The 12,331-nt window shown below is 44.2% G+C and overlaps 1 protein-coding gene across 1 annotated transcript in view; it reads right to left on the minus strand.

The window, feature by feature from the left end:
* Window positions 1-12,331, minus strand: part of LOC126267104 (zwei Ig domain protein zig-8-like) — a 437,751-nt gene that overhangs the window by 81,071 nt on the left and 344,349 nt on the right. The window lies entirely within an intron of this gene.

The following is a 12,331-nucleotide window of genomic DNA, read 5'->3' on the forward strand; positions in this document are numbered from 1 at the left end:
CAACTCGGCCACAGAGGCCGGCTCTGTTGGTATGCTGACCGTTTGTACCAGATATAAATTACTTTATGCCTCAAGAATGACAAAAATTGATGAATGTAAATCATAACTTACTCGTATGTAGTGCGAGAGCATTGCCATTCAAATTCAGTATACTATCGGCCCCTCTTTTCCCCCTCCTCGCGGTCAGCCATCGTGTCGTGATGGTTGGGGAAAGAAGTGTCCAGTAAGGCTGAGCACAATGGCACGGAGGCCAGGGCACCTCTGCCTTAAGCTGACATTTATATACACATTAGAGGTACAGCACTTTGTAACGTTTTGATGATTTGTAAATGACATACACAACTCTTATAAATAAATTTATCTCTGTAGGCTGATTTTACGAAATGAGGGCAGCTCCAAGAGAGGATAGAGAGCAGAAAAGGTCATATGGGCACACAGCTGTGAGTGGCATCCAGTAGAGGTACACGTACATGAATGTGAAGATGAAATATCTTTGACGGTGTAAGTTTCAGTGAATCAGAACACACCAGGCATATCCGAATGTTCTGCCTGTAATATTATTTCAGCTCCACACTTATGGTAGCAGTGAGCTGAAGAAACAACATGTACGAGTTACATTACCATTTGTATCACCAAAGGCGCTACTTGCGGTAGGGGAGGCAGATTCACCCGCAGGAGGTGCCGACATGCCTTGCCTATGAGGCTGGTCCAACAAGATGGTCGCCAATAATCCCTGCTGACATACTGAGGCTGAAGTGTTGTTGATGGATCACTGCCACCATTCCCCTGGCGTTCTCCATAATCCTCAAGTGGGTGTTGTGCTGGATGAAGATAACGCCTCCCATAAAGATAGCCTCACCAGTTGTTGGCACAGATGAGATAACTCCCAGCAGATTGGTGGACTCTGCGACGATAACATTAATAAAATAGTCACCACAGGGGCATGAAGGTGTAATAGGCCTGCACAGCGCTATACGTGATGTACACAGAGGTGGCAATAGTCATGGGATACCTTCTAATATCGTATCACAACTCCTTTTGCCCATCGTACCGCAGTAGCTCAATGTGTCGTAGACTCATCTTGTCGTTGGAAGTTCCCAGCGGAAACATTAAGCCAAGCTGCCACTATAGCCATCCATAATTGCGAAAGGGTTACCGGTGCAGGTTTTTGTGCATGAATTGACCTCTCGTTTAAGTCCCATAATTCTCGGATGAGATTTACGTTGAGCGACCTGGGTGGCTGAGTCATTCGCTCGAAATGTCCGAAATGTTCTTCAAACCAAGTGAGCATAATTGTGGCCTAGAAACATGGCGCTCTGTCATCCATAAAAATTCCATCATTGCTTGGGAACATGAACGCCTGTAAATGGTCTACAATTAACTTAACACAACCATTTCCAGTCAATTATTGGTTCAATTGGACCAGATGACGCAGTACATTCCATATAAAGACAACCCTCATAATTGTGCTGACACCACCAGCTTGCATAGTGCATTGCTGACAACTTGGGTCCATAGCTTCGCAACACTCGGAAAATACCATCACCTCTTACCAACGTAGATCCGGATTCATCTGACTACGTTTCGGTTTCCCACTCGGGTACGGTCCAAACGGTGTTATCGGGAACCCAGGAGAGTTGATGCAGTTAATGTCGTGCTGTTACCAAAGCCACTCGCGTCGGTCGTAGGTCGTCTGCTGCCATAGCCCATTAACGCCAATTTTCCCACACTATCCTAAAGCATACGTTCGTGCTAAGTTCTACATTGATTTCTGCGATTATTTCACGCAGTGTTGCTTGTCTGTTAGCACTTACAATTCCACGCGAACGCTGCTGGTCTCGGTCGTTATGTGAAGGCACTCGACTACTGCGTTGTCCATGTTGAGAGGTAACACCTAAAACTCGGTACTCTGAACAGAATCTTGCGTCTAGCTCCAGGTACTACTCCGCGTTAAAAATTTGCTAATTCCCTTCATGTGACATCTACATCTACATCTACATTCATACTCCGCAAGCCACCCAACAGTGTGTGGCGGTGGGCACTTTACGTGCCACTGTCATTATCTCCCTTTTCTGTTCCAGTCACGTATGGTTCGCGGTAAGAACGACTGTCTGAAAGCCTCCGTGCGCGCCCGAATCTCTCTAATTTTACATTCGTGATCTCCACGGGAGGTATAAGTAGGGGGAATCAGTATATTCGATACCTCATCCTGAAACGCACCCTCTCGAAACCTGGCGAGCAAGCTACATCGCGATGCAGAGCGTCTCTCTTGCAGAGTCTGCCACTTGAGTTTGCTAAACATCTCCGTAACGCTATCACGGTTACCCAATAACCCTGTGACGAAACGCGCCGCTCTTCTTTGGATCTTCTCTATCTCCTCCGTCAACACGATTTGGTATGGATTCCACACTGATGAGCAATACTCAAGTATAGTTCGAAGGAGTGTTTTGTAAGCCACCTACTTTGTTGATGGACTACATTTTCTAAGGAATCTCCCATTGAATCTCAACCTGGTACCCGCCTTACCAACAATTAATTTTATATGATCATTCCATTTCAAACCGTTCCGCACGCATACTCCCAGATATTTAACAGAAGTAACTGCTGCCAGTGCTTGTTCCGCTATCATATAATCATACAATAAAGGATCCTTCATTCTGTGTATTCGCAATACATTACATTTGTCTATGTTAAGGGTCAGTTGCCACTCCCTACACCAAGTGCCTATCCGCTGCAGATCTTCCTGCATTTCGCTGCAATTTTTTAATGCTGCAATTTCTCTGTATACTACAACATCATCGGCAAAAATCCTCATGGAACTTCCGACATATATCTACTAGCTCATTTACATACACTCCTGGAAATTGAAATAAGAACACCGTTAATTCATTGTCCCAGGAAGGGGAAACTCTATCGACACATTCCTGGGGTCAGATACATCACATGATCACACTGACAGAACCACAGGCACATTGACACTGGCAACAGAGCATGCACAAGGTCGGCATCAGTACAGTGTATATCCACCTTTCGCAGCAATGCAGGCTGCTATTCTCCCATGGAGACGATCTTAGAGATGCTGGATGTAGTCCTGTGGAACGGCTTGCCATGCCATTTCCACCTGGCGCCTCAGTTGGTCCAGCGTTCTTGCCGGACGTGAGGACCGCGTGAGACGAAGCTTCATCCACTCCCAAACATGCTCAATGGGGGACAGATCCGGAGATCTTGCTGGCCAGTGTAGTTGACTTACACCTTCTAGAGCACGTTGGGTGGCACGGGATACATGCGGACGTGCATTGTCCTGTTGGAACAGCAAGTTCCGTTGCCGGTCTAGGAATGGTAGAACGATGGGTTCGATGACGGTTTGGATGTACCGTGCACTATTCAGTGTCCCCTCGACGATCACCAGAGGTGTACGGCCAGTGTAGGAGATCGCTCCCCACACCATGATGCCGGGTGTTGGCCCTGTGTGCTTCGGTCATATGCAGTCCTGATTGTGGCGCTCAGCTGCACGGCGCCAAACACGCATACGACCATCATTGGCACCAAGGCAGAAAAGACTCTCATAGCTGAAGACGACACGTCTCCATTCGTCCCTCCATTCACGCCTGTCGCGACACCACTGGAGGCGGGCTGCACGATGTTGGGGCGTGAGCGGAAGACGGCCTAACGGTGTGCGGGACCGTAGCCCAGCATCATGGAGACGGTTGCGAATGGTCCTCGCCGATACCCCAGGAGCAATAGTGTCCCCTAATTTGCTGGGAAGTGGCGGTGCGGTCCCCTACGGCACTGCGTAGGATCCTACGGTCTTGGCGTGCATCCGTGTGTCGCTGCGGTCCGGTCCCAGGTCGACGGGCATGTGCACCTTCCGCCGACCACTGGCGACAACATCGATGAACTGTGGAGATCTCACGCCCCACATGTTGAGCAATTCGGTGGTATGTCCACCCTGCCTCCCGCATGCCCACTATACGCCCTCGCTCAAAGTCCGTCAACTGCCCATACGATTCACGTCCACGCTGTCGCGGCATGCTACCAGTGTTAAAGACTGCGACGGAGCTCCGTATGCCACGGCAAACTGGCTGACACTGACGGCGGCGGTGCACAAATGCTGCGCAGCTATCGCCATTCGACGGCCAACACCGCGGTTCCTGGTGTGTCCGCTGAGCCGTGCGTGTGATCATTGCTTGTACAGCTCTCTCGCAGTGTCCGGAGCAAGTATGGTGGGTCTGACACACCGGTGTCAATGTGTTCTTTTTTCCATTTCCAGGAGTGTATATTGTGAAAGGCAATGGTCCCATAACATTCCCCTGTGGCACGCCAGAGGCTACTTTAACCTCTGTAGACGTCATTCCATTGATAACAACAAGCTGTGTACTGTTTGCTAAAAACTCTTCAATCCAGCCACACAGCTGGTCTGATATTCCGTAGGCTCTTACTTTGTTTATCAGACGACAGTGCGGAACTGCATCGAACGCCTTCCGGAAGTCGAGGAAAATGGTATCTACCTGGGAGCCTGTATCTAATAATTTCTGGGTCTAATGAACAAATAAAGCGAGTTGGGTCTAACACGATCGCTGACCATAATCAAGTCGGAAATGTTTTCAAGTGAATCATGTGAACACCGATGACAGTGCCATCAATTCAGTGCCCTTTCATACCTCGTGTACGCGAGGCTATCTCATCTGTATAAGTCCATATCGGTATCACATGACTTTGGTCACCTCACTGTACGTACTTGCATTTAATGGTTCAAAGGCTCTGAGCACTATGGGACTTAACTTCTGAGGTCATCAGTCCCCTAGAACCACTTAAACCTAACCTAACCTAAGGACATCACACACACCCATGCCAGAGGCAGGATTCGAACCTGCGACCGTAGCGGTCGCATGGTTCCAGACAGTAGCGCCTAGAACCGCTCGGTCACAACGGCCTGCCACTTGCATTTCTCGTGGAGTATGTCTCTCAGGGTCATCTCTCTTAACTGATACTAGAAGGCCACATGCCTGGTGCTGATACCGGGGTCACTGTCAGTAACCATTAATCCTTACGTTAAAGTCGGTGTGTCTCCCTTGAAACTCATTTCTGGCTACACCTCTTTGTCCAGTCAGGGCCATTTCCTTACGTGTGCCCGCATTGAGAAAAATATAGCCGATTTTTTCTTCTCTTTTTGTATTTGTGACTTGACCTGATTACATAATTGAGTAGTCATAGCTGCTGATGAAGATTTCAATTTAGTATCAAATAAACTACGTAAATCCATCACGAAAAACTGACGTTAATAGACTCTGGTTGCTATACTAAAGAACGTACACAAAAACGCTAAATTTCACATTACACTTCTTCAGAACTCAGGAAAGATGACTATTAGAGAAGAAACTATTCTGTGTAATGTTAACAGAAGCTTTTAGATCTATAAACTGGGCACTGAAGAAACACTTCTTAAGGAATCGTGTCTCAAGTAATTCGTTTTGCAGATTACATGGTACTGTTTGACTATTGGAGGAAAACGTCATCAACGAGTAAATAAACGTAATTCAGTTACTTAGGAAGTAGACCTTAAAATCGAACAAAATATGATTACAATAACGCATAATAAATACATCGAAAAGAAATCTGATATAATTACCATTTACATTATTGAGATAGTTAGGGGTTTCTACATCTTGGGCAGTTACAAGAACCGACTATATTGCTTCGTATAGAGGAAAATAGAGCCGAGTGGTTCTAGGCGCTTTGGTCCGGAACCGCGCTGCTGCTACGGTCGCAGGTTCGAATCCTGGATGTGTGCTATGTTCTTAGGTTAGTTATGTTTAAGTAGTTCTAGGTCTAGGGGACTGATGACCTCAGATGTTAAGTCCCATAGTGCTCAGAGCCATTTGAACCATTTGAAGAAAATACACGGTCCAGTGCCGCGGTTAGTGGCCCCGCGGTTTCAGACGCTTTGTCACTGATTGCGCGGCCTCTCCCGCCGGAGGTTGGAGTGTTCCCTCAGGCATGTGTGTGTGTGTGTGTGTGTGTGTGTGTGTGTGTGTGTGTGTGTGTGTGTGTGTGAGTTGTTCTTAGGCATAAGCTGACTGAAGTAGTGGGTAAGTCTAGGGATTGATTACCTCCGCGGTCCCTTAGGAATTCACACACATTTGAACATGGTTCAGTCAGATTAATGTGAACGCCTCTGAGAAGACGTTTCACTTGTTACAGTGCAGGAAGAAAGTCTATGAGGTCTTGGAAGTTACCGCCAAGGGAATGTCGAGCCATGCCAACTTCAATTCCGTGGCCAGCTGCGCTAAGCTTCGGGGTTGTGGATCCATGGAGGGAGCAGCTGCATTGAGGTAGTCCAACAGCTTCTGGATTGGGTTTTAAATCTGGTGAGTTTGGAGGGCAATTTGAGTACACTAAACTCACGAGCTATGTGACCCATGGAATTATACTGCTGGTATATGTCATCGTGTCGAGGAAAAATCAACTGCATGAACTCTCAGGTAGCCGCCCAGGATTAGCGGAGCGGACTACGGCGCTCCAGTCATGGACTGTGCGGCTGGTCCTGGCGGAGGTTCGAGTCCTCCCTCAGGCATGGGTGTGTATGTTTGTCCTTAGGATAATTTAGGTTAAGTAGTGTGTAAGCTTAGGGACTGATGACCTTTGCAGGGAAGTCCCATAAGATTTCACACACATTGGAACGTACTCTTAGGTCTGGACATGGTCCCCAACGATAGATACATACTTGTGTTGATCCATTGTGCCTTCTGGAAAGACAAGATCGCCCAAGGAATGCCACAAAAACACTCCCCAGAAAATGATGCTTCCTCGTATACACCCCGCTATCTATGGGCCGTCGTGCTCCATACTTTGCCTCGGCGCCGGATTTGTATGGCTCGTTTTGACATACTCGGTATACTTCAACCACGGTAGGACGCCCACAATTTAAAACTCAGCCGTTTCGGAAATGCTCCTACCCTTGTCCTGAAAGCCAATGAACATGCCCTTTTGGACATCAGATAAATCGCTACATTTCCGCATTACTATAACTACTACAATTTCTTCAGCGTGCCAAGAACCCGCGTTATACAGGGCGGTCCATTGATAGTGACCGGGTCAAATATCACACGAAATATGCGTCAAACTAAGATACTACAAATAACGAAATTGTCTAGCTTGAAGGGGGCAACCAGATGGCGCTATGGTTGGCCCGCTAGATGGCCCTGCCATAGGTCAAACGGATATTAACTGCGTTTTTTTTAAAAGTAGGAACCCCCATTTTTTATTACATATTCGTGTAGAACGTAAATAAATATGAAAGTTTTAGTTGGACCACGTTTTTCGCTTTGTTATAGTTGACGCTCTAATACTCACAAACATAAAGTACGTGGTATCACGTAACATTCCGCCAGTGCGGACGGTATCTGCTTCGTTATACGTTACCTGTGTTAAAAAGGATCGTTTACCAATTATGGAAAAGGTCGATATCGTGTTGATGTATGGCTATTCTGATCAAAATTCCCAACGGGCATGTTCTATGTATGCTGCTCGGTATCCTGGAAGACGTCATCCAAGTGTCCGTACCGTTCGCCCGATAGTTACGTTAATTAAGGAAACAGGAAGTGTTCAGCCACTTGTGATACGTCATCCACGACCTGCTGTTGCGGCTAATCCGCACATTAGTGGCATACAAATTGCGCGAGAATCGAGAATCTCAAAAACTTCGATGTTGAGAATGCTACATCAACGTCGATTACACCCGTACCATATTTCAATGCACCAGGAATTGCATGACGACGACTTTGAACGTCGTGTACAGTTCTGCCACTGGTCACAAGAGAAATTACGAGAAGATGACAAATTTTTGCATGCATTCTATTTAACGACGAAGTGTCATTCACCAACAGCGGTAACGTAAGCCGGCATAATATACACTACTGGGCATCGTAAATATCAACGATGGCTGCGACGAGTGGAACATCAGCGACCTTGACGGGTTAATAATATTGTGCTGCATTATGGGAGGAAGGATAATTGGGCCCCATTTTGTCGATGGCAATCTACATGGTACAATGTATGCTGGTTTCCTACGTAATGTTCTGCCGATGTTAGTACAAGATGTTTCATTGCATGACAGAATGGCGATGTACTTCCAACATGATGGATGTCCGGCACATAGCTCTCGTGTGGATGAAGGGGTACTCAATAGCATATTTCATGACAGGTGGATTGGTCGTCGAAGCACCATACCATGGCCCGCACGTTCACCGGATCTGACGTCCGCGGATTTCTTTCTGTGGTAAAAGTTGAAGGATATTTGTTATCGTGATCCACCGACAACGCCTGACAACATGCGTCAGCGCGTTGTCATTACGGAAGGCGAACTACTCGCGGTTGAGAGGAATGTCGTTACACGTATTGCCAAATGCATTGAGGTTTACTGACATCATTTTGAAAATTTCTTGCAATAATGTGGTACTTACAGGTAATCACGCTGTAACAGCATGCGTTCTCAGAAATGATAATTTCACAAAGGTACATGCATCACACGGGAACAACCGAAATAAAATGTTCAAAAGCACCTATGTTCTGTATTTTAACTTATAAAACCTACCTATTACCAACTGTTCGTCTAAAATTGTGAGCCATATGTTTGTGACTATTACATCGCCATCTGTCACAAAGGGAAAAAAGTGGCCCAACTAAAACATTCATATTTCTTTACGTACTACATAAATATGTAATAGAAAATATGGTTCCGATTTAAAAAAAAAACGAAGGTGATATCCGTTTGACCTATGGTAGCGCTATCTAGCTGGCCAACCATAGCGCCATCTGGTTTTCCTCTTCAAGCTAGACAAGTTTCGTTCTTTGTAGTTTTTTAGTTTGACGCTTATTTCGTGAGATATTTGGCCCGGGCACTTTCAGTGGACCAGCCTGTATATTCTCAATCGTTAGGGCTGCCACCTACCGTCTGTGGATGGGTATATCACGTTGACGCCGAATATTGTCAACGTTCATATTAATGATACTGGACCGTGTACAATAGAGATGATGGAAAAGAGTGCTCTTAGTAAATTTAATACTATTTTCAACACAAAGATTTCCATGTGTCTGAAACTAAAATTACTGTCAGAGGGTATAACTGAATTTGATTTACAGCAGTCCGAGGTGGTGTTTTAATTCCGAAATCATTCTAATGCTGATAGATGGCCAGTGAGCTATGGATGTTGCAGGTCAGTAGCAGAGACTGGAATACAATAAAATACATTGGGCAACACTCTGGAATTGAAGATCTAATTTTAGACCACCTAAACTAAATGAAGATTGAGTGGATGGGTATCCAGGCGAGTGATTGTCATGTCGCCTAGGGAACGTCTTTTATGGACATCAAGGAACAAATTATTCATAATCGATGTTTTAGGAAAGTATGCAACTGTATCATTCACGATTTGAATTATGAGAAACTGCACCAGTTACTTAGTTTCTCGCGCTCAGCACAGAACGTTTCGAGAATATTTTTGTGACTTTTGAATACAAGTAGACAATTAAAAACACCGTCTCTAACATTACTGCATAAAATTCATTTCAAGAATCATTTAGTCTGATTTTACGATAACATTATGACCTCAAAAAAAAAAAAAAAACTACAGTGCAGTAGAGGCAGAATACCATATATATAAATTTTGGCAAAAATATTTCTGTAAACAAATACACATCAAAATGAGAATAAATAGCTGAAAAACGTTGTGCTGATAATGAAAAATTAAGTAACTGGTGCAGTTTTTCATTATTAAAATCACAAAATATTCTGACCAAAACATATCAATAGCTGAAGCGGCTACCTCAATGCCTACAGTTAATGAAAATAAGGGAAGGCCTTTAGACATCAGCGGATGTGAAAAGATAATTGATGATACAGTTACAAAACCTTCAGCTCATTAATTTCTTCTTGTGCCTTTGTCCACGTATGAGTTAGAAAGTTAGAGTTTGCTTCAACGTGAAATAGTTATATTTTCAAGACAGACAAATAAATTTACGCTTCATCATTTACGGGGTGAAGTACTAATCTATCTCGCTTCGTATGTAGCCAGTCGAATAACGTATACGCAAAGAGTTTTTTGGCATTATGTAACTACTGTTAATATTTTTCAACCCATGCAGTACATGGTTATAAAGTTATAATTACCTTCAAAGATTTAAGAAGAAAACTTAATCAAACTTAATACTTGTAAAGAAAAAATTTTGTTCCACCTTTTTACTCATCTGTTCCATAATATTTCCTGCCACATTGTTTTGCTTGCCATTGGCCCTCGTGGAGAACTTTCGCACGGGCGCTCCCAAAACTGTGGGATCACGCCGTATTTTGCGCTCCCTCCACTACCGAATGTCAATAGATGTCACCCAATTCAAAGTGAATATCTGCGGCATTCCGCCCTTTTTTACTGACAAATCGCATCAGTGGCCGTAAAATTGACACGCATTGGGATTGTTTATTTTCAAAGGCGTTTTAACTGCTGTCACATAAAGAGAAAACGATAGCAGTATGAAGAGCTGCGGTCGTTTGCACACACAGGATCTGTGGACGCGACTGCGAGACTTTAAACTCATCACCTCCAACGCTGTCCCTGTAGCTTTTATTCTGTCGCTTCGTAATTGTGTGTCACTTGGCGTGCACAGTCATTTCGCATAGGTTCTTGAAAAAGTGCTTACATTTTGTGCGTCTTCCATGATAGTATCCTGTTTGACAAGTTATCTGCAAGTATATTTTCTACCGCATTCTCATAGTAGTGGATCGTATCTAGGAAACTTACTGTTAGCCACGGTCCGTAGGATACGTCTTGCTTGGAATTGGGTAAGTTTAGGACATACGTTTCAGGAATTCTCAGTGCTGCTTGTTCGTGCCTTGATACTGCGTGTGTTCCTCGTTATATAATTGTAGCCTGAACGCGTCAGAATAATTCAGTTATTAACAGTATCTACGAGTCAACAGAGGGAATTGTTCGCTTTAGAATGCGACAAAATGGAATGATCCAACCAATAATGTAGTCTCATGAGAGTGTTCGCACATGATTTACATGGTAGCAGTTCCACTACTGCATTTGATGGTCTATGAGGTGATGCGTGACCTTATGTCAGAGGAGTAAGACCATTCAGCTGGAACCACGCTTGTGCAGTTGGTCTCATGTTGTCGTGGACTTTCCTTGAATGTAGATATGGGAAAAGCCATTTCCTGCATGGATGATGGTCTTGAACAGTTGCAAAGATTTGTAAATCATTTGCGATGGACGATAGGCCCTGGTCGTCCAGACACAATGCCTGCCTCTCTGCCAAAAACTCCTTGTTCCCTGTGTGGTTTGTCGTGTTTATCCTGTGTCTGTATCGAGCGGTAGTAGGCGGATACCAGGTTTGGGAAAGTTGGGAAATGGGCATCAGGGTTGGAAACATTTGAATGTTCTTGTTTACCAACGTACTTCCGTTTATTACTTTGAGCAGTACCTAAGGTAATCTGTATTCGACCTGGGGTAACCTGATGGTGCTAACGTATATAGTACTAGCGCTCCCAGGATGCACATTTTGTCGTCAGTCATCCGACTGTTTTGATGCAACCGGCCGTGATTTCCTCAGCTGTGCAAACGTCTTCATTTCAGAGTAGCTCTCGCAACAAATATTCTCATTATATAATTCGGAAAATTTATTTAATGACCAAAATCAGAGACATTACATTTAATTCAGATTTTATAAATTTTCCGGACACAGTCACATAAGCATTTAATACTGTCGAAACTGCATTGTTAACAGCGCCACGGAAACCGCTTGCAGCATTTGTCTTTATTCTGAAGAAGACCACTAGCTGGTTAAAACCTGTTACGGCGTTCTAAAATGGTCATGTGACTGTCTCCTTTCTAATACAAAAAGAAAAGAAAGTAAAACAGTGATTCGGCTATTTTTCAAGTCAGTCTGCAATTTTTTTCCAAAATCTTAGCTTTGTTACGATGTTAGTAATGAACCTAGTGTTACTATAATTTGTGTGTGTAACTGATGGTAGGGTCAGTTTCTGTTTGAGCCGTCGAATATTTCAAATTCTTCACACGAGAGTGTTCGATTAGTACCCTTGGATGTACCATAAATGTAGCCTAAGGGACTCTATCCTACTTCATACGAAAATAATATGCTGTACAGTCTATAACAAAATGGGTTTTTTCAGTGCCATTGTTAAAATGTTGCACCAAATTTCCAGACTTACGTCGACTTAAGTGAGATATACCTTGTTCGTAGATATTTATCGCATATTGATAACCTAAATCTCTTTTTCCATGTGACTGATTTTACTGCAGGTTCTGTATTAAGC

The sequence above is a fragment of the Schistocerca gregaria genome, chromosome 4 (genome assembly GCF_023897955.1).
Source record: "Schistocerca gregaria isolate iqSchGreg1 chromosome 4, iqSchGreg1.2, whole genome shotgun sequence".
In the NCBI taxonomy this organism is placed as follows: Eukaryota; Metazoa; Arthropoda; class Insecta; order Orthoptera; family Acrididae; genus Schistocerca; species Schistocerca gregaria.